Source organism: Ursus americanus, chromosome 20 (genome assembly GCF_024610735.1).
Source record: "Ursus americanus isolate L20-20 chromosome 20, mUrsAme1.1.p, whole genome shotgun sequence".
Classification (NCBI taxonomy): Eukaryota; Metazoa; Chordata; class Mammalia; order Carnivora; family Ursidae; genus Ursus; species Ursus americanus.
In genome coordinates, this window is record NC_142146.1 from 50,351,141 (window position 1) to 50,375,506 (window position 24,366).

At 41.5% G+C, this 24,366-nt stretch overlaps 1 pseudogene; it reads left to right on the plus strand.

Moving 5' to 3' along the window:
* The first annotated feature begins 6,696 nt into the window (after nucleotides 1-6,696).
* On the plus strand, nucleotides 6,697-9,257 carry LOC123802680 (elongation factor 2 pseudogene; annotated as a pseudogene).
* Nucleotides 9,258-24,366: the final 15,109 nt, after the last annotated feature.

A 24,366-nucleotide genomic window follows, 5' to 3' on the forward strand; every position in this document is an offset into this window, starting at 1 on the left:
AGTTGCGGGACAGCTGAATTAAGTAATGACAGTGGTTCTTTCGAGCTCTAACAGTGCAATGGAGGTTGGGGGATTAGGGGTTTGTTGTGCCAAGGTATTTGGATGACTAGGTACAGGTCACAGTTTTGGGGTAATTTCATGGTGATAAATAGTTAAAGAGAACCATAATAAATGAGGAGGAACTCTGAAGTGGTCTGGTGTGAAACAAGGTCCATATAGCTAGGGGTAGGCAAACAAATTAAGAGTAGAGGGGGTCAGCTGTTCTGCTCATGCCACTGTTATGTAAAATGACTGGTAAGGGGGTTTTCCTACGCCATCTGGGAGAGCTGATCAGCAGGAGAGCAACTGCCTCAGGTGAGAGCAACACCCATAATTTCTGCAGTTCAGAGGCCCTTTGGGGTGGTTGGTGGGAGGTTGGGCCGCATGTGGGAGGGTGACCTTGTAGTCCTGGCGCTAGGTCTGTGCCTTCTTCAGTGTTAGGCACATGAGATTGGCTGCCCACCATGCCCATGCCATCTCACTGGCTCCCTCTTTGCTTTTCTTTGCAGCATATTCCAACATTTGTGCATATTGCTTCCAAGTTGCTTTTCCCACATTCTGATTTCTTTCGGAATTCTTGTTTGTCTCATGTGAAGAGCAATGCAATTCAGTATTTGTTGACTGCCTGTTATGTTCGAGGCCTTGTGCTACTGACCTCAGATGATAGAAACAAGAGGAAAAGGGAAGTTTTTCCTTGAAGCCCCCGTCTAATGTGGGGAGGGAGTAGAGACTAAGACAAGCACACAGGGAATCCCAACACACAAAGAATCTGGCTAGTGCCACAGAATGGTGAGTTGGGAAAAGATTTTAAGGAGAATGGTCATATTCAAAAGACTTGATGGAGAAATTGTATTAGAGATGGGTCTTGAATGGTAACTAAGTTTCTTAGAGGTAGAGAAGGATGGGCAAAATACTTGGGGAAGAGTTGGAGCAAAGGCACAGAGGTAGGAAAAGGTGGTGCACGTTTGGAGAACAGAAAGCAGTACCATTTATTCTGGGTCCTGGAATGAGTAGAAGACCAAGAGGACACAGATGTAGGCTGGGGCCATTCAGAAGAGGCACTTACTTCAACTTTCTAAGCAATAAGGGCCCCTGAAAGTTTTTGAGAGAAGGCCAGAGATGAGTACTTCAAGAACATTGACTTAGTGCTAGTGTGCAGACGGGAGAGCCAGATGGACAAAGCTACTTAGTGTGGAGAGAACAAGAGACTGGTGGCCCTCAGGACAGGCCACAGAGGGCCACATGTTGGTACACAGAGTCCCAGGAAACCATGGAGTCAGGCTAAGGAGGAGATGTCTCGAGGTATTATTCTTAGGACTGTATTCTTAAGACTCTACTTTTTCTGAGGTAAAAAGTTCCCTGTTTTAGACATATTCTTGAGATCTGGAGAGGTCAACATTTTCCTGTCACACAGTGGAAACACAAAATAAAGTTTTCTCCCCAAGTGAATCTTCTTTCAACATTGACAAATTCACCTTCCTCTAATATCAATAGCTATTCCACAGGTATCAGTAAGAAAAAAACAAAGTGGTTGAGCTGAAGGCCAGGGTAGTCTGCCTTCTTTGTGCCTCAGAACTTCTTTTTTTTTTTTTTCCAGTTTTAACAAAGAATTTATTTGCTGATCCCCAAAAAGCAAGAATCAGAAAACAGCCCCACCCCCTCACTGCAAGAAGAGTTCTATAATAAAACATTTTCCATTATCTCCTCCTCTCTTCCCCAGGTGTGCCCTTGCTTGTGTTCATCAGCACAGAGTAGACCACAGATGGAATTACTTTGTACAAAAGGCACACGGCAGCCAGCACACCTCCCCAGCAGGCAAGTGGAGCCTTCTCCACAGCCTCCCTCTTTTGAGAGAAATTTATTGAAACACTTTCTTTATAGCAAAATATTTAAGGATCTTTCCCCCTGTTCATCCTACTTCAGTTATCTAATGAAAAAGCATAGAACTGAAAGGTTTTTTGCCCCCATTGTGGTCCAAACACTGAACCATGAAGAACATCTGGATATTCTCAGTTTTGGGGTTATATACTCACCTATCACAGAGGAATCTCAACCTCAAGTTCTGGATTTGATTAGAACAGCTGAAAAATGGGTAGTCATTCTATGATGGAGCAAAGCAGGCTTTTTTAACCGTACTACCTCAATGATCCCAAATCCCGTAGAGATCCAAGATTTGAGCCTCTCATATAGACTATATTTCAAAGAGAGTCAGTAGAGGAGAGTGCTAAGGTATTTGAACAGAGTTGAGGGCTGGTGAAGTGTGCCTCAGAACTTCTAAACAGCCCCTGAGTGTAAATGACTTTATTCTTTCATGTTAACAGTTTCCTTCCTCCTCCCCCTATGCTCTCAGTTCTATTCCTCCCTGCTTTTCACAGTGTCTGCGAGGCCTCCCTCTTGAATGGCTCCCTCCAATATCCGTCTTGCTGCTTCTCTATACTCCTCCTGCTCCAAACCACCATCTCTCACTTCAATCATTATAAGAACCTCCTCACTGTTGGCTTATGCTCTTGTACCTTTCCTGGCCCTACCCTTTAAGCCACAGCCAGATAGACAGCCAGAGTGGTCCTTTTCAGAGTGAAGTAACACCACATAGCTGTCTTATTTCAACCCTTCAACGAGCATGCCCCCATGGGCTAACATCTGAAGTCTTTAGCATGGCCTTATATCATCCTTCATGACCCAGCCCCTGGCTCCCTCTTTCCCTTGCTCTGCAGCAACCCTGGCCTCCTTGCTGTTCTCATGTCCACCAAGCATGTGCCAGACTCAGGCTTGGCCCTTGCTTTCCCCTCTGCCTGGAATGTTCTCCCTCAGATATTTTTTATGGCCCACTTCATCATTTTAGGGTTCTGTTAATGCCACCTCCTCAGAGAAACCTTTTTGGACCACCCTGTCATAATCTCTCCATTTAGCCTGCTTCATTTTTCTTGGTAGCACTGACCACAATCTTTGTGTAATGTCTGTCTTCTCCAGTAGAATGTAAGCTCCATCAGGACGGGATCTTAGTTTTGCCCACTTCTGTTTGTTCAGGGCCTGGATGAAAGCCAGGTTCTCAATAAATATTTGTTGAATGAATGAATGAATGTGGCGATCTCTCTAGAAAACACTATCCTTTGACTTTGCTTCTGTTTCTTGGTCCTCATTTGCTTTGGTCTTTGAAGGTTTTGACTTAACATAATGACCTTGCCCCTTGACTGGCATGGAGCTAACTGTTTCTCTTCCTCCATCTCCCACCATTTGTGATACTTTCATGGACTCCCTAAATTTAAATTTGCCCCAAGATTTACTCCTTACTCTCCTTTTCTCCCTCCCATCTCTTTGTGCAGATGATACCCTAATATTACTTTCAGCCTAGACTTCTCTAAACTTGGTCCTTCCAGTGCCTACTGGGCATCCTAGTGGCATCTCATATTTCATATACTTAAAAATTTCTTCCTCTCCCTCACCTTCCTATGTGTGTTAATAGTACCACTATCTTCTTGGCTCCCAAATTATAAGTCTTAGAATCATTTTTTAATTCCTCCTTCAGACCCCTTTTCCTAGTGGTCACCAATATTACTGGATCTTCCTTCTAAATGGCTCTTAACTTTCCAGCTATTTCCATTCCCATAACCACCACCCTGATATGATTGTTGCCTGCCTGGCCCGAACAGCTTGACCTCTTTGATGGTTCCCTTCCTGCTTGTAGGCCCTAATTTAAGCCACCCCCCTGCCCTATATCTCTTCAAAAAAGTCCCTATAGACTCTGCACCAGCAAGCTTCACCTCACTGATGATCATACATTTCCAGTCCAGGTTTGGCTTTCTGCTTGTCCCTGCACTGCCCAAGGCTCTCAACCCTGCTCTTCACTGGATGTCTAGGGGCCATGTAGGCCAGACCCACTCACTTCACAGCCTAGACCCCTGCTCCCATTTCTCGGGGCAGTGAAGTTTAAGGTTACTTCTTCACCAGCTCCCTGCTTCCATTCTCCCCTCCTAATTCCAAGCTTCAAATAAAAGTCAGAATCATTTTTGAAAAAGTTGCTTTAAGCCTTGTCTACCCTACTAAAAAATTAATGGTACTCTATTTCCTATATAATGGAGATAAAATTCCTTGGCTTGAAACTCAAGTTGGACTGTGGTCTACATTTTTTAGCCATAGAATTCCTAAAATAGGCCTAGGATACAACTGCTTAAAGGGGTTGGGAAGGCAATGGGCGTGAATAATATATGGGTCCTGTATAACTTCATAAGGAATGGTGGAGACTGTGGCAAACTGGAGAGACTGTGTCCTGTTTAAAGAGGAGGGCCAGCTGTTGGCATGAAGAAATTTGAGCCTAGGATTGCCACATGTTCTGGTTATTCCACAGAAATGAGAAATCTGAGGTTTTAGGCAAAATTTCTGGAGTTTTTAAATGTTGGCCTAATATATATATTTACATATATAATATATATACATATATATGGTACAGTACAAATCATATCTTCAGGCTGGATCTGTCTACAGAGCCACCGGTTTGGAATTCAGCCTCTATATCTCCCAAACCAGTCAAAAGCTCTGAGCCTACACTTGTTAAAACAGTAATAATAGCAATCAGCAAGTGTTAGAACAGTGTTAAAGATCTAGCTCCAAACTGAGACCTTTTCCTTGGTGTAATCAGAAGGAAAGAGAATTAGAATGGTGGTAATTTTCTCAGGATGTGAGTCAATGGCATTTGCTGCCCTGTCAGTGTACAACCTAAAACCATCCTGTAGCACCAGCAGCAATGGCCCAGTTTATGAAAGCACAGACAAGTATTTCCCAACCTGGCATAAGGTATATGAAAAATGCTCGTTGTAGTAAATAGGTGGCATTTCTAGAGGCCTATAAATCACCATTCTTCAAAGAGTCTGTGTTCCATACGTTTATCAGAGTTTTGTTTTTTTCAACATGGTCCCAGAAACAATGATATATATAGGGCCACAAGAAGCAATACCACCAATGGATTACTTTATATTTCAATGAAAAAGAGTAGCAAAGAAGGCTGCTGCAAATGTATGGTGTGGTGGTTCAATCCCACAAACTTCCTCTGCCCTAGTGGCCTGGGTCAGAAACAGACCTCTGGTAGGCAGGCCTTCAAAGAGGAGCGTGGACACAAGGATTGGGTAGGGTGGGTAAGAAAAGTGTTTAACAGAAACATGGTTTCTGAAGTCCCTCTAACCACACACCCTGGACTTGCCATTAGCATTGTCCCTGGAATGGCCCTTCTTTCTGGGGGGCTTTGGGGTTTGGCTGGAAGTAAAGAAGGTAAGAGCAGGAATGGGGGGAATATTCTTCCAGCTGTCCTGGAGCTGAAAGGGGCCATAGGACAAGGCAGTTTTCTTTCCTGACAAGGGTGCAAGTGCAGTGAGGTTGAGAGTGGGAAGGGAACCACATCTGGAAATGTCTCTAACTTATTCAGGTCAAGGGTCCCTCTCAACTCCCAACTCCTCCTAGTCCTGCCTCTCCCCAGGAGCAGGCTGAAGGCATTTCCTTTACCTAGTATTTCACTCTTTCTCCAGAAGTTCAGCAAGTGGAGCTGACAGCACCCCAGGGGACTCCTACCATTTCCTCAGTCTCCAGGGAGATGCCTCCTGAATGAAAGGATCTAAAAAGAGATACACATACATTTATATATACGCCTTCCTGTTCTCTCAAGCACCAGAATATTTTCTGCTCTGCGCTCCCACACTCCACAGCCTCATTATCTTCTCTGAGATTTTTCTCTCCTTCTTCATACCACTGCCTCCACTGCCGCCCCCACCAGACACACACACACACACACACACACACACACACACACACACACACACACACACCGTTTCCGCTGTTATCTCTGAGGGCTAGGAGAGCTACTGAGAAGAAAGGAGCATTTCTAGAGCTTCGTCTACCTCAATTTGGTCTCAGCTTCAATGTGTGAATACCAAGAAAGCTGTTCCTGGAGGTGTTGGAGGGAACATTGCTCTTTCCCCAACCCTGTTCACTCTCCTCCAAACACCCCATCAATCACTGAGCCCATCACTCATTTCAAGGCTTCTTTTAAACCTAATTCTCTTCAGTCAAGACAGCCACAAAAACTTTGAGCTCCTTTTCCTCCTCCCCCCTCTCCTACCCTTTGCTCCATTCTCCCATCCCCCTAGTTTGGGAGACTGTGCTGGTTTTTCTATTTTTTCCCATTGGTGAGATACAAAGCTAACAGTAAGACAGCACAGGCTGTTCAAAAAGTCAGATACATTTCTTTATAAACAGTATTTTAGTTACTTTCCAAATAATATGCTAAATGATTTTCTTCAACCTCCAAACCCCTCCTCAGGTGAAGCATCTCTAAATATAAAGCAATGGGTCCAATTGTTAATCTGGAAAGTACAATAAAAACACTATGAATGGTGGTGCCTGGGTGGCACAGCCGTTAAGCGTCTGCCTTTGGCTCAGGGCGTGATCCCGGCGTTACGGGATCCAGCCCCACATCAGGCTCCTCCGCTATGAGCCTGCTTCTTCCTCTCCCACTCCCCCTGTTTGTGTTCCCTCTCTGTCAAATAAACAAATAAAATCTTAAAAAAAAAACAAAAACACCATGAATGCTCCTCTGCCATTGTCGCCACCATCCTCGACACAACTCACTTCGCTTGGATTTGCTGGTAAAATCCACTGCCATCCATCACCATGATGAACTTCATAGTAGACCAGATCCGGGCCATCATGGAGAAGAAGGCCAACATCTGAAACATGTCCATTATTGCCCACGTGGACCATGGAAGTCCATGCTGATGGACTTGCTGGTGTGCAAGTCCGGTATCATTGTCTCTGCTGGTACTGGGGAGACCTGCTTCACTGACACATGAAAGGATGAGCAGGAACACTGCATCACCATCCAGTCAATGGCTATCCCTCTTCTATGAGCTCTCAGAGAATGACTTGAATTTTATCAAGCAGAACAAGGATGGTTACGGCTTTCTCATCAACCTCAACTCCCCCAGGCATGTGGACTTCTCCTTGGAGGTAACTGCTGCCCTCTGTGTCACTGATGGTGCCTTGGTGGTGGTGGATTGTGTGTCTGGTGTGTGCATGCAGACAGAGATGGTGCTGTGGCAGGCCATAGCTGAGCATAGCAAGACTGTGCTGATGATGAACAAGATGAACTGGGCTCTGCTCAAGCTGCAGCTGGAGCCTGAGGAGCTTACCAGACCTTCCAGCGCATTGTGGAGAATGTCCGTATCATCATTTCCACCTATGGCAAGGGTGAGAGTGGCCCCATGGGCAACATCATGATCGACCCTGTACTTAGGACTATTGGCTTTGGGTCTGGACTCCATGGTTGGGCCTTCACTTTGAAGCAATTTGCAGAGATGTATGTGGCCAAATTTGCTGCCAAAGGCAAGGGCCAGCTGGGGCCTGTTGAGTGGGCCAAGAAAGTGGAGGACATGATGAAGAAACTGTGGGGTGACTTGTATTTTGATCCAGCCAACAGCAAATTCAGCAAGTCAACCACCAACCCTGATGGTAAGAAGCTACCATGGATGTTCTGCCAGCTCATCTTGGACCCTATTTTCAAGGCGTTTAATGCGATCATGAATTTCAAGAAAGAGGAAACAGCAAAGCTGACTAAAAAAACTGGACATCAAGCCAGACAGCAAAGACAAAGACAAAGAAGGCAAACCGCTTCTGAAGTCTGTGATGCGAGGCAGGCTACCTGCTGGGGACACTTTGCTGCAGATCATTGCCATCCACCTGCCTTCCCCTGTGACAGCCCAAAAATACCATTGTGAACTCTTGTATGAGGGGCCTCTGGATGACAAGGCACCCATGGGCATTAAAAGCTGTTACCCAAAAGCCCCTTTTTGATGTACATTTCCAAAATGGTGCTGACCTCCGACAAAGGTTGGTTCTACGTCTTCGGCCATGTGTTCTCAGGTCTGGCATCCACTGGCCTGAAGATCAGGATCATGGGGCCTAACTACACCTCTGGGAAGAAGGAGGACATGTACCTGAAGCCCATCCAGAGAACAATCCTGATGATGTGCTATTACGTGGAGCCAACTGAAGATGTGCCTGGTGGGAACATGGCAGGTCTGGTGGGCGTGGGCCAGTTCCTGGTGAATACTGACACCATCACCACCTTTGAGCATGCCCACAACATACAGGTGATGAAGTTCAGTCTGAGCCCATTGTCCAGGTTGCTGTGGAGGCCACAAATCCAGCCGACCTTCCCAAGCTAGTAGAGGGTCTCAAACAGCTGTCCAAGTCAGACCTTATGGTGTGTCATTGAGGAGTCAGGGGAGTATACCATTGCAGGGGCTGGGGAGCTGCACATGGAGATCTGTCTGAAGAACCATGCCTGCATTCCCATCAAGAAATCTGGCCCCATAGTCTCATACCATGAGACTGTCAGGAGTTGAATGTGCTCTGCCCATCTGGAGAACTCTATCCAAGTTCTCCAACAAGCACAACCAGCTGTACATGAAGGCACAGACCTTCCCTGATTGCCTGGCCAAGGACATTGACAAGGGCGAGTTGTCTGCCCACCAGGACCTCAAGCAGCGGGCCCACTATCTGATCAAGAAGTATAAGTGGGATTTGGCCGAGGCTCGCAAGATCTGGTGCTTCGGCCCAACGGCACCATCCCCAACGTCCTCACTGATATCACCAAGGGTGTGTAGTACCTCAACAAGATCAAGGATAGTATGGTAGCTGGCTTCTAGTGGGCCACCAAAGAGCGGGCTCTGTGCAATGAAAACATGCATGGCATGCACTTCAATGTCCACGATGTGACCCTGCATGCAGATGCCATCCACTGTGGGGGTGGCCAGATCATCCCCACTGCCCAGTGCTGCCTTTATGCTAGGAGGCTGACCACCCAGCCCAGGCTTATTGAGCCTATCTACCTTGTGGAGATTCAGTGTCTGGAACAAGTGGTTGGTGGCATATACCAAGTCCTGAACAGGAAGCAGGGTTATGTCTTTGACAAGTCCCAGGTGGCCGGCACCCCCATGTTTGTTGTAAAGGCCTGACTGCCTGTGAATGAATCCTTTGGCTTCACCGCTGACCTGAGGTCCAACACTGGTGGTAAGACCTGCCCCCAGGGTGTTTTTGACCACTGGCAGATCATGCCCAGGGATCCCTTCCACACCACCAGCCATGCCAGCCAGGTGGTGGCCGAAACACACAAGTGCAAAGGCCTGAAGGAAGGCATCCCAGCCCTGGATAACTTCCTAGACAGTTTGTAGGCAGCCCTCCCCTGCACCCTGGGGGGGACTCAGCACAGCCCCTACACCTGGCTGACAATCGATTATAGCAACAAGCCTTCGCATTCTCCATGATACCTTGAGACTGTCCAGACAGTGATGTTCCACCTAACAGGTGCTGGGACACACTCAGAGCCATCACTCAACATGAACACTTGATGCCATTTCTTTCAATATTTATTTAAAGATTTCAGAAGCAACAGAAATGCCCTGGCAGCAGAGATTTATTTGGCTGATGGGGGTCTGAGAAGTAGGGATGGGACACTCAACACTTTTTTTTTTCCATTTCAGAAAGTCAAATGTCCAAAAAACAAACAAACAAACAAACAAAAGGAACATTAATGCACTAAGAGGTTTATTTTGGGTAAATGGCCCATAGTGGATTTTCTCCCAGAAAGGGGGAAGGAACAAGTGGGTAGACCTTTCTCTTTGGACAGGAGCTAGAAGGCAGGAAACTGTGCGCTGTCACCGTGATCACCTCCACCTGTATTAGAGCCATTAGAAAAATAAATTTGACATGGTGGTGACAAAAAACAAAACAAAACAAAACAAAAAAAAACCCACTATGAGAATGTCCAAAAATTCGGAAACATAGATAAAATTGTGTATTCATTGTACTTGTTTAGATTAACAATTAAGCCCACTATTTTAAATGGAGTGATCCCTCACCTGAAATGTAGTTGTAATTGAAAAGAGAAACATAAGTTTTTCCTCTGCTTTTTAAAATTATGTTCAACTAGCCAGCATATAGTACATCATTAGTTTTTGACGTAGTGTTCAATGATTCATTAGTTGTGTATAACACCCAGTGCTTTCTGACACTAAAAACACCCTGCATATTTCCCTGTGATCTAAAAAAACTTAACAAGTGGACAATATGATTAGTACATATTCCCCATTTAGTCTTTGGAGCTAAATGGATTAACATAAGAGCTATTTATTTACACGTAAATCCTCCCATGAGGATGACCAATTCAAATTCAGAGTAAGCTTATAATATATTTATCAGGATATACCAAAAATAAAGATGATTTTGAATTTTGCATTTTAATGAAATCCTGGAGACTCCAATGAGAAGCCAAGTAGAAAAGGGTTATAGTGTCCTATTTCTCCTTTGCCCTAAAAATAGAATTTCTTTTACATAAATATTCTATCTGTATTACACAATAAATCTAAATAAGTGAGAGAGAACTTGTGCTCACAATCTTGTCACCTCAGCAGAGCTAACTTTTCATTTGACCCTGCTCCCTTCTAGCTCTGGTAAGTAATTGCAATGAGTGCATTCTCCCATTTTCAATGAATACTCTCAGAAGCATGTTCCATGTTGCTATGTTGTCTTTGTAATTTGAATTTTAATACCTACACCATATTTTTAATTATTCCCCAATTGCTGGGCATTTATTTTGTGATCTTCTCCATAATATTTAACACTGTGGCTAATCTTCATTTATGTAGCTTTTTTCCTTATGGATTATTTCTTCAGAACATTCTAGGAAGTAGGATTAAATAAAGGTAAAGAGCCTAGATGTGAGGAGGTTTTTAGTTTACTCAGTGACCAACGGGCTCTAAGGGCTCTGCCCATGGCCTCCAACCTTTTCCATCAAGACAGACAATTCTCTATCAGAGGTTTATCAAGTGGCTGCAGTCCCTCACTAGAATGCTGGGACAAGTTCAGAGTCCATTTCAGAAAAATATAGGCTTAAGTATTATGACCTTTAACACAAATGAGCTTGCTATATTTTACGACCACATGATTCTCAACAAAAAGTAACAACAGCACTTTCAGACTATAACAATTTCACTGAAAAAAAAAGTGACCAAGGAGTGACATTTAGAAAGTTGTATGCCCCATTAATAAGTGTAAAATGGTTCTCATTCTTTTAATTTGCATTTCTTTTATATTAGTGAGATCAAACTAGCTTTCATGTATTTGTTTACTAGTTATTTCTTCTTGAATGAAGTGTCTCTTTCTTTCCCCACTCATTTACTTGTGAGAATCTACTATTTTTGTATGAGCATTTTATATGACATAAATTTTAATTCTTTTAAATATGAGCTAATGTTTTCCAGTTTGTTTTTTAATATAATTCTAACATTGTGTTAATGAGCTATATCCACCTCCAATTCTCATAGTATTGCTTCAGAAAGCTTTGGATATAGACTTTGGTTCAAAGGGCAATTTAATTTGTGTAAATCACTAACATACATGTTTCCAGAGCCAATAACACAAAATTGTCAAGTGTTCGGATTTTTACAACAAGCCAGGATTAAATGATGGAAATATCTTTGGTCAATGCTAAATTTATGTAGTAACACTTTTTTTTTTTTGGTACCATATAAACAGAATAATTAATTAGTATAGGCTGGGACTTGAGGGAACCTCAGTGTAGGTAATGGGGTTGGGGCTCTGGAATGTGGAGAGAGAGGATCTGGGCTTTCTTGGGATGACATGAGATAAGGTCATATGGTTTGGGATGGACAGAAGATGTGTAGACTGGGAAGAACTGAGTTAAGAGTAGTTTCTCTTTCCTGTCTTTCTACATTCTTTCTCCAACCCCTTTCTGATCACCAGATCAGATTTCCATAGGAAGTGTTTACAAATATTTTTAGTGTCTCCCTTCATTTCCTTTCTCCCTTCCTCTCTTCCCAAACTCCCTTGCTCCTTCCCTTTACTTTTCTTATAGCAGGACAGTGGAGTCAGACAAGCTAGATCCAAGGCCCTATCATTTGATTTTTTAAAAATATTTATTTATTTATTTGAGAGAGAGAGAGCGCAGGAGGGGCAGAAGGAAAGAGAATCTCAAGCAGACTCCACACTGAGCGTGGAGCCCAACGTGGGGCTCGATCTCAAGATCCTGAGATAATGACCTGAGCCAAAATCAAGAGTCAGATGTTTAACTGACTGAGCCACCCAGGCCCTCTGCTCCATTTGATTATTACTTGACTTTTGCCAGGTTACATTTTGAGTCTCCGTTTCCTTATCTGTAAAATGGAGACAATAATAGTACTTATTTCTAGAAGGCTGCCATGAAGATTAAAGAAGAAAGTGTTTGAATTCTTAACACAGTGTGGTAGACTACTTTATTCACAAATATTTGATGCTCCCACCTAGGGGAGGATTAGATTCTCCAATCCTACTGATGTCAGCATTGGTCATGAGTCTTGATTTAGTCAATGAAATATGGAGGTAACATATGGCACTTGGAGGCAGAAAATTTAAGAGCAAGTACACAGTTTGCCGTGTTTTCTTTTCCCTCTGCCATATTGATCAACAATGTTCCAGACAGAAACTATTCTATCATTCTGAGTCTCAAAGTGAAGAGGACGTAGAATAGTCACAGTCAACACGCAGTGCACATATAGCATGAGCAAGCAAAAACAAAACAAAACAAAAAAACCTTTGTTACAAGTTATAAGCCACTGAGCTTTGGGAGTTGCTTATTATCACAGCATAATCTAGCCTATATTGATTGATAAACACAGTATTTGTCATATTGTGAGAGCTTATATAATGCCTGGTGAGGTGTTTGCCAATGTACAGTGCTCAGATAGGTGTAAAAGACATTTGAGTTCTGACCAGCCAGACGGGGTATCCTAGATCACACATATAAAAGCTTCAAAATACATGAAATGAACTGCATGGAAAAATAGGCAAATCCACAATTATAGTCAGAGATTTCAATACTTCTATCCCAACAATCAAGGGAACAAATAGAAAATCAATAAGGACACAGAATACTTGAACAACAACCAACTTGATCTATTTGGCATTTAAAGACTATTCCATCCAACAATAGCTAAATACACATTCTTTTCAAGTACGTACAAAGCAATCATCAAGATAAACTATATTCTGGGCCATTTAACAAGTCTTAATTGAAATCATTCAGAGTACATTCTCTGACTACAAAGGAATTAGAAATCAATAAGAGAAAGATATCTGAAAAAGCCCTAAATATTTGGAAATACACAAACAATTCTATACCTGCGTACCAAAGAAGAAACAGGAAAACTAGAAAACATCTCAAACAGTGTGAAAATGAAAGCACAACACAGCGAAATTTGTGGGGTGCAGCAAAAGCCATGCTTAGAAGATCTATACCTTAAAATCTTATATTAGAAAAGAAGAAAGGTCCAAAATCAAGAATCAAAGCTTTCAACTTAAAAAGCTGTAAAAAGAAGAGACTTTAAACCAAAGTAAGCAGAAGGAAAAAAATAATAAAAATCAATAAAATACACAGACAAAAGAGAAAATGAATGAAAATAAAAGCTGGTTCTTCGAAAAGATCAATAAAATCGAGAGACAAGAAGAAAGAAGACACCAATATTATAAATCAAAGAAAGGACATCACTGCAGCTTCTATAAATATTAAAAGTATAATAAATTTATCAGTAAATTTGGCAACTTAAATGAACAAATTCCTTAAAAGACACAATCAACAGCGATTCAAGAAGAAATAGAAAACCTGCTTAGCTTCATATCTATTAAGAAATTAAATTCCTAATATCTATTTTAAAAATTGAAGTCCTAATCTGAGCCCAAGTCTAGACCCAGAAAACTCTACTAGTGAATTTCATCAAAAATTTAAGGAAAAATATCATCAGTTCTACATAAAGTACTTCAAAAAATAGAGGTGAGGAAGGAATATGTCCCAACTCATTTTATGAAGCCAGCATTACTAATATCAAAACTTGTTAAAGATCTAAGAAAACCACTGACCAATATCATTCAGGAATGTGCATGCAAAGATCCTTAGCAAAATATTAGCAAATTGAATCCAACAGTATTAAAAATTATACTATACCATGATCCAGTAAGTTTATCCCTGGAAAATGAATTTTAAATCAACCACAAAAACTGGTCAATGTAATTCACCATATTAAGAGAATAAAGGAAAATACAATATGATCATCCCCATAGATAAGAAAAAGCATTTGATACATGTTTCATTTATAATAAAATCTGTCAGCAATTCAGGAGAAGGGAACTTTTTTTTATTTTAATGTTGTTTTATTATATTATGTTAGTCACCATATAGTACATCCCCAGTTTCCGATGTAAAGTTTGATGATTCATTAGTAGCGTATAACACCCAGTGGAGAAGGGAACTTCTTAAAGCTGTAGATGAGGACATCTACAAAAGCCTGCAATTAACATCATACTTAATTGTAAAAGACTGCATGAGAGAACATGGGAGAAAATCTTTAAACCTGGGATAGGCAAAATTTCTTAAAAATAAGGGAAAATCATAAAGAGTGATAAACTGAACTTCACTGAAATAAAAAAAAAACCCTCTGTTCTGAGATAATATTAAAGAAATAAACAGACAAGCCAAAAATTGGAAGAAAATATTTGCAAAATGCACATTCTACGAAAGACTAAAGAACTACAACTCAAGAGTATGAAGATAAAACAATTCAATGAAAAAAGGAGCAAATAATCTGAATAGATACTTGACAAATGAAGATATATAAATGGCCAGTAAACACATGAAAAGATGCTCCATATCTTTAGTCTTCAGGGAAGTGCAAAGTAATACCACAATGGATCACCACTACACATCCATTAGAAAGGCTAAAATTTAAAAGACTGTTGGCAAGGACATGGAGCAACTAGAGGGGTCATACACTGCTGGGAGGAACACAAAATGCTACAAATGCTTTGAAAAATAATTGGGCAGTTTCTTAAAAAGTTAAACATACACTTACCATACAACCCATAAATCCCATTCACAGTTATTTACCCAAGACAAATGAAACTTGTATCACTATATGCCTGTACGTGAATGTTTGCAGCAGCTTTATTCACAGAATTCAAAGGTGCAAATAACCCAAGTGTCTGTCAACAGATGAATTGATAAATCATGAGATACTCATAGAGTAGAGTATTACTCAGCTATTTAAAGGAACTACTTAACACATGCAACAGTGTCAATGGTCAAAAGAAACTAGACATAAAAGAGTACATATATATGAGTCTACCTGTATGACATTCTAGGAAGGCAAAATCTATAGTTACAGAAAGCACATTATTTGCCTAAGACTAGGAGTTGTGGGTCAGGGAGCCTGGACTGAAAACGGGTACAAGGGAACACCTTAAGATGATGAAAATTTGTGGGTTTTTTCTTTTTTTTAAGAGTTTATTTATTTATTTGACAGAGAGAGAGACAGCCAACGAGAGAGGGAACAGAAGCAGGGGGAGTGGGAGAGGAAGAAGCAGGCTCCCAGCAGACCAGGGAGCCCGATGTGGGGCTCGATCCCAGACCCTGGGATCACGCCCTGAGCTGAAGGCAGATGCTTAACGACTGAGCCACCCAGACCCCCCAAAATCTGTGGTTTCTTGACTATGGTTGTAGAATGGTTGTATTTACTTGTTAAAACTCATTAAACCATAACTTAAATTTGGGTGCATTTTATGGAAATTATACCTCAATAAAATTTATCTCCTTAAAAAAGCTACAGATAGTGCTTTAAGGGCACACACACTGAACCTATCAGCTTGGGCTGGAAATCAGCTCCCGCTCTTGTTAGTGGTACGACCTTGGACAAATTACTTAATCTCTCTTTGCCTCAGTTTTATCACCTGTGGCAATATGATAATAAAGGTACCTACTTCATAGGATTGTTGTAGGGATTAAATGAATCAACACACATAAAGCTCTTAGATCAAATGGCAAGTATTAATACTATTACTGGCATAATTTTTATTGGTCCCCTGGCCATTCACAGAAAGGCACAAATAGGGGCACCTGGGTGGCTCAGTTGTTAAGCGGCTGCCTTCGGCTCAGGTCATGATCCCAGGGTGCTGGGATCGAGCCCTGCATCGGGCTCCCTGCTCCGCTGGGAGCCTGCTTCTCCCTCTCCCACTCCCCCTGCTTGTGTTCCCTCTCTCGCTGTCTCTCTCTCTGTCAAATAAATAAATAAAATCTTTAAAAAAGAAAAGAAAGGCACAAATATTTGAAAATGGGCCACTCTGTTGTTCACTCTTCTTCAACACATCTTGCTCATTGTTCATCTCTAGTATCAAGCACAGGATGATAGACATAGTGGGTATTTGATAAATATTTATTTTTTAGTGGATGAACTGTTTAATGAATAAACACTTATTGGACATGTTGCATAAAATATATAGTGATAGAGAGTTTCTGTTCGGGGTGATAGAAAAGTTTTGATGATGGTTGCACAACATTGTGAATGTGGTTAATGCCAGTGAAATATATGGTTAAAATGGCATATTTTATATTTTGTCTATTTTACCACAATAAAAGTAAAAATGTATATATACCTAATGAAAAAGAACCTACAGCTTTGGGTTTCAGCTCTGCAGAGGCTATATATAACCTCAGAAGAGTCACTACAGTTCTTTTGTCTGTGGCTTAAATGTGGAGGAAGATGCTCATTTGTAGTGTCCTTTAAGGTCTGAAGATGGGTATATTATGAACATTTTGACAGAAAAAGTGAAAATTTGGATCTACCATGGGGCGAATTAACAACCAAAAAAGCTTGATCTATCAAGCGTTTATCTAGTAAGATAAAATTTCCACCAACTAAACTACAGCTTACTTCCCACACTTAAGTTATAAAAATATAGGAGATTCAGCACCTGCTAGTAAAATTACGAATTGAAATATCTTGAGTTCCGGTGTTAAGTTGCTCAATAACTATACGATTAACATTCTTCTTCTTTAGAACTTATGTAACATGATTTGCTTGCATATCTTGAATACTTCTATAAAAATACCAATTTTGTTAATATGGTCACTTTTTAGGAAATGTTCTCAAACTGACAGCTTGAAAAGTATTATTAGTTTATTTTGGACACTTTGAGCACTTGAACAAGTGTTCATTTTACCTGTTCCTCCTTCCCTTAGTGGAAATTACTTAAGAACTAATGGTGTCTAAAATTATTAAAATCGTACAAGTACAGAGGAAAAAGAGTTTTTAGTGGTTAAATTAGTTTTGACTAGTGTGTAGTTATACTTCCTATCTTAAAGACAGAAAAAAAGATACTCAATAGTTCCACTCAAAAGGAAAGTTTTATTCATTTCTTTCCTCCCCATTTCTCTCTCTACTGCTGCATGGCAACCATTGGAGAAAAGAGGAGGCGTGTTAGATTCCATGGTGGCATCTGCACTGACGTAGAGCAGTGCTCTGCCGCCTGTTGTGTATTTTGGCTCTGGTAGAATATCTAAACTTCCATTACCTTATTATCAAAATACCACAATGATAAGAGTTTCTCTCCCCCAAGGAATCTAATTCACTTTACAGTTATTAATCAGCAAAGAGCCACAGGGAGATTTTTTTTTTTTGAAGAGCTAAATGAACCATGTGTATTATTTTCTTTACATAGGCTAAGGCTTTGAATAGAATAGGGGTGGGAGTTTGCAAGATATTTTAAATATTTCAAAAAGCCCAGTAAAAATTTTATCAATACTAAGACAAAGCTACCTGGCCCAACTTTTGGCTTCCAATTTTCATAGCATGCTCATTAAATGCTCTAATTAGGGGTTATAGTATATCTAATTAGGAATGGAAAAGTAAATTATTACAGGATAAATGTAGTTTGTTTACTAGACAGATGTTTTTAAAAATATGAGGTCCTTATAGGAAAAGGAAAATAAAACAAATCCTTGGTGATGAAAATGATGGGAACCAGGAGCCCATACTAATTATTTGGTAAGTAGACAACTCCATACTGCTGCTGCCTGAGTATTTATTATTTGTGGTTTATACCCTACCATTTTCTGAAAACATTTAAATTATCTCATGGTAGCTAAATATTCTTTCAATATTTTTGTTACTTTCTTACTTGCCCAGTGAGATGGTAGAATCCCTAAGGAAAAGGAGGACCAGTCTTAGATGTCTCCCTGAACTTCATTCTGTTCTTCTAACAGGCATTTTCTGGCACAGAGTAGGTGGTTTCACTTTGTCCTACTCACTGACCAATGGGTTGTTGGAGGAATTTTCTGGTCAGATCCATTTGTTGCCCTATTTCAGCAAATACTTCCTGAGAGTCTACTGTGTGTCAATCCCTGTACCTAATGTCAAATGTAATTAGATGAAGGGAATACACATGAAAGGAGTAGGCAGAGTCTTCAAGGCAAAGGAACAGTTTATGCAAAAGGCATGAGGCAGGGAAGAGCTGGGCTGGTCTAGGGAACTGAAAGGACAGCAAGTTTAAGTTCTGTTGGTACAGGAGAGCACAGAATGAGATGAGCTTGGAGAGGCTAGTAAAAGCCAAATCATGCATGGCCTTGTAGGTCATAGTAAGGAGATCTTAAGAGTTTACTCTCTGACTGTCCTGGGTGAAGAGACTGGGGCTGGGGCAAGGGTGGTAAGAAGTGTGTTAGAGAAATCAGTCTGGAGACCAGGTTTGGCTTAGACCAAAGTGGTAGAAGGGGGAGGAAGAGAAGTACATTTGAGATTTATTGTGAAGGTAGGAACCATAGGATTTACAGATGGATCAGATGTGGGAGATGAGGGAAACGGAGAAGTTTCTGGCTTGGGCAATTGTATGAAATGGAACACCATTTACTGAGTTGAAAGACTGGAAAAGAATAGGTTGAGCTGGGAGGCCTTGAAAGGGAATCAAGAGTTCAGTTGGGGCTATGTTATGTTTGAAATGCCTGAGAGACATTGAGAGAGATGTCAAGTTAGTAGTTACGTTTACAAGTTTGGAGCCTATTAGATATATGGTTGATCAGCATATATTGATGGTATTTAAAGATATATTAGAGGAACTCCATATTTTGGAGATTGAAGAGGAAAATGTAAGGAGACAGGAACAGGGAAAGGAAGTAGAAAGAAATGAGAACATGTAATGTACCAGAGGTCAAGAGAGGATAATGGTCAGCTGAGAAGTACACAGCTTGACGCTACTGAGGACTGAGCAGGAGGAGAGTAAAGTGACTATTAGACTGATGCCACCAGGGTCACTGGAGGCCTTAAGCAGGCAGTTTCAGAAATGTGAAGGGATACTGAAGACATACTGAAGAGCAGGTGAAATGGAACAAGGGAGTTTGAGACAGTACAAGCAAATAACTCTTTAGGAGAGCATATAAAAGGGAAATTCAAGAGAGAGAGATTTGGGGGAGGTAGATGGGGCTGAGACAAACTAAATTTTAAGGTTTGGTGAGCTTCAGGTAGCTATAGAGCATCCAAGTGAAAATGTCTTATAGAAGGCAGGATTATGACTGGAGAGAGTGTTTTGAAACCATCTATGTGCAAAGCTGGGACAAGAATCTCTGGACCAGATGCCTTTTTAACGAATCCTATCCATGTTCAAGATCCGATAGAAAAAAAATTTAGCACATAATCCCTCTTCCAAACATTCATCTTGGACTACTCAGATCAGTTAGTAATTACTCTAACCTCTCTCTAGAATCTACAAGCCACCTTAGTCCTTTACTTGGCCCTTATGGGTTTTTCTGTAAACTAAATTTCTAGAGGTAGCATTTCTGGGCTGCAAGGTATGTCTTGAACCAGCATGTCAGAGGGCAGCTGCACCCTGTTATGGACTATGGGAGGTTGTAGTAAGCTTAATGAGATAATGCTGCCTCTCTTCGTTCCTGCTGTGAGTAGCATGTTCCTTCTGCTGGTTTCTGCAGCCTTTGCTAAATAAATCAGGAACTTAGTCCCTCCTGGGGTCAGTTAGTGTGATATCTGGGCCATTCTTTTAATATTGGGAAAAAGAGGGGCACCTGAGTGGCTCAGCTGGTTAAGTGTCTGCCTTCGGCTCAGGTCATGATCCCAGGGTTCTGGGATTGAGCCCGTGTGGAGCTCCCTGCTCAGTGGGGAGCCTGCTGCTCCCTCTCCCTCTCCCTCTGTCTCCTGGCTCATGCTCACTCTATCTCAAATAAACAAAATTTTTAAAAAATATTGGGAAAAAGAGAAGAGTTATGAAAATCAGAGGAGGAGGAGGGCTCTTGGAAGTGGAACCCATTACATATGACTGCTGAGAAGTTTCTTTGGCGCTTTGATGAAGACTTTTAAGATTCCTCATGGGAATATTTCTTGTGAGAGTAGCACACAGGTATATTTTATAGGCTTCTTTCCCTTTTTCCAAAATAACTTTAACATTACACCTACTCAAATAAGTTACTGTCTTATATGAACTGATTCATTTGTCAATAGTAATTGCAGAAGCCAGTGTGTGGGCTCACAACTCCAACAAGAACACAAAGTGTATTGTGTTTCAGCTTAAGTACGTGGAGAGACAGTGAACTTGTTCTTGTTCTAGTGACATCCATTGATTCACATATGGTTTCTCTGTGTCCTGAAACTGTAAGTTCAATGGAAAGAGGACAGGGACACAACATGGGCAGAATGTAAGAGATCATTTATAATATACCAAAAAAGGAATATCTCATTATATTAGCTTCTTCAGCCTGCCATAACAGACTGTCATAAAGGCGTGGCTTAAAACAACAGAAATGTATTGTCTTCCAGTTCTGGAGGCCAGGAGCCCAAAATCAAGGTGTCACTACGGCCTCGCTTCTTCTGAAACTTGTAAGGGAATCCTTCTTTGCCTCTTTCTAGCTCCTGGTGGCTGGCCAGAAACCTTTGGCATTTCTTGGTTTACAGTTGTGTAACACCAATCGCTGCTTTCATCCTTACATGGCATTCCCGGTGTTGGCACGTGACCATCTTTTTTTTTTAAGGACACCAATTATATTGGATTAGGGGCCTACCCTACTCTAGTATGACTTTATCTTAACTAATTACCTCTATTTCCAAATTTGCGTGACATTATTTTCAAATAAGGTTACATCCTAAAATACTAGAGATTAGGACTGCAACATACCTTTTTCTGAGGAGACACAAATCAACACTTAATACTCATAACTTTTCACAAGAGAGTGGGAGGGAAGGAAAGAAGGAGGGAGGAAGGAAAAGTAGTAGTTATGGATAATGGGTTAGGCAGTTACTTGTCCCCATTACTGTTTCCAGACCATTACTTCCTTACCCTTTTATAACAAAAAATTGCACCCTAGGGGGCCCTGCTATTTGGCTAAACTACCCTCTCTTCCTTTTTCTGGTAGATACTGTTATATACTGACCAGTTACTTCTCTCCACTCAATACTGGGCAGTGGTTCTCAAACTTTGTTGTATATTCCAGATCACCTGGGAACTTGGTAAAAATATATAGAAGCCTAAGCCCTATCCTACTTCAACAAGCCTGTTTCTTGTATCTTTTAACGGCTTTCTAGGTAATTCTAATACACTCTGAAGTTTGAGAACCAGTGGCCTTGGGCACATGGTTTGTAGTCTTTCTACCCCAACACTTGCCATCCAGAAAGTGACTCATCCAACACCAGGTCTATAATTTCTTGACCTCTTCACCCTCAAGGACATTCTATTCCACTCTATCACAGCCTGCCACTCCCACAGCCACACTCTGGACCTTGCCAGCATTATCTCACTAATCTGGAGTAATTAGTATTATAGGAAATGAGCTGCAATTCTTGAGGGTGGAATTATAAGGTAAGTTCCCTTTTTGCTCCCAACTGCCCTTTCAACTCCCTCTCTAAGCTGGTTCTTGTTTTGTTTTCTTTGTTATTAGAGCAGACCGCTAACTTTTCTGGCTTTCAGGTCATAAAAATTCTTCTCGGAACTCTCAGTCACAAGAATAGTCTCAGTGCAATCATTAAAATGTTCAACAGAATTTGAGCCACATTCAAAGCTAAAGCTCCTCTCCTCCCTCATCTTGTTACTGCTGCTTGCTGGAAAGCCTGTGGCGGGAGAAAGGAGTACCTATGTTCGGTTCTCTTTCCTCTCCATCCTACTCCCAGTTCAGCTGCCTCTGTATCCTCCAGGATTGGATCAAGAGGAGAGAGAAGAGGTTGTCAAGGTTTCACTTGGTTGTCATGGACACAATCCACCATGGCAGCCTTTGGGATGGCAGAATTCCATTGCTTACTCTATCCTTTGATGGCCATTTTTGTGAGTTTTGAGGAGTTATTTCCTTACTCCAGTAAGCTCCCATGATGGAGGCAATGTCTCTCACCTCCTACTGGCTTCCTACAATTTCTTCCTTAGCCCCTGGCCATCTGGTGCCCACTCCCTCAAGCTAGTCATGGAATCTGGGATGACTCCAGACTGGTTCCTGCCATAGGCCTATATCTGGGCCAGGAGAAATACTCACCCACCCTTGCCTAGCTGCTGATGAATATATAGCCTGCTCCCAGTGCAGCCTTACATACCACCACCCCACTCCCCTTACATATACCTAATTTGGTCAGAGCTTCTCTTACCAGCCCCCACACTCTTCAAACTCAAGGAGGCACATTTGAAGCTCTACAAATGGTTTTCTTAAAGTATCTTTCTCACATCATTAGAGAGAGGAGCACCACTCCCTTCACCTAGGACAGAAGGGAAGAAAACTCCAAGGTACTCCAAAAATTCTCCAAAGAACACCTGTCTTTCAATTTTTCAATTCCAAAGCTTGCACACACTCCAGGTGGATGATGGATTAAGGGTCACAAGACCAGTCTGACCATCTCTTTGCAGGTCTCACATAGGTGATATAATGCCTCATTATAGCACCTTTTTTTTTTTCTTCTCAGTCTTTAGGGCTTCAACCAAAATTAAACCCGAAAGAGCTTCAATTAAACATCCTGCTTACACAGAACGCTGCTCCCTAATTTAGAAAATGGCTAGTTTGCTTGTTAAACAATTCTCACTAGGACCATTACTTGACCTCGGGGGACCCTTATCTGATTCATGGTCCCCTTAACTTTCTCTCATCACTAGCCTTCTCCTGCTTCCCTCACTGCCAGGTTAGATTTCATAGTGCATACTTTCAGTACTTCTCTTGCCAATACCATAATTTCCTTTGTCTCTTTATTGTTTCATAATATCGGTCTGGAAAAACTTCAATCTTAGATGAACTCAACAGCTCATATCCCCCATGCCGGCCTCCAGGCAACCGTGTACCACAACTGAGAAACACAAAAGGGCAAGTTGATACGACTATAATTTTTGGGTCACTAGCTCTGGGCCCTCAACTCAACACCGCCAAAATTCTATTGTATTTATTTGGCCAACTGGCTCTCTTACTCTCAGGAACGGTCACTTCATGTGTTCCCCGCAATTCTCAACCTCTAATCCCCTACCCTAGTGCTCACTCTCAGAAAATAACTCACCTTTTATATCCTGGAGAATACAGAAGTCATTATCTTATAATACCTTCTCCCTCACAAATTTACTACCCAACCTACACCTGTACCCATCCTATTCTCTTTCCCTCCTGTTAAAATAGAGATGCTCTTTAGTCCAAGAACAACTCCTCTGCCCTTTGGACCTTATCTCCTCCCATCTTTTTTTGGAACTGTACACCATTAATTATCCCTTCTTACAACTTCAACCTCCCTCTTCTGGATTCTTATCAATATCTAAACATATTAAAGTCTACCGCATCTTAACAAACTAGTCACAGTCTATACTATAAAGTAATTAACTATATACCACTATTTTTCTAGGTATTTCATATATCCAAATTATTTATTTATTTATTTATTTTAAAGATTTTTTATTTATTATTCGACAGAGACAGAGACAGCCAGCGAGAGAGGGAACACAAACAGGGGGAGTGGGAGAGGAAGAAGCAGGCCCACAGCGGAAGAGCCCGATGCGGGGCTCGATCCCACAACGCCAGGATCACGCCCCGAGCCGAAGGCAGACGCCCAACCACTGCGCCACCCAGGCGCCCCTATATATCCAAATTATTTAATCATCACATTGTCCCATGAAATAGGTAGTATTTTTATCTCCATTTTCTTTTCAAGAGAAAACAGATTCAGAGATTACATAACTTGCCCAAGATCACACAGCTGATGGATAAAGTGGGATTCAAACCCAGGCGGTTTAGTTCCACAGCCTTTTCTATTCACTGCATACTCTGTTCGTCTGTTTTTATTGTCTGTTGTTTCTCTAGGTTTTTATTGCATTGTCTTTTCTCCTCATGACCTATTTCCTTCCTCCTGCCAACTTGTATTATGGTAAGTTTAAAATTTACAGTAAAGGGGTGCCTGGGTGGCTCAGATGGTTGGGCACCTGCCTTTGGCTCAGGTTGTGATCTCCAGGTCCTGG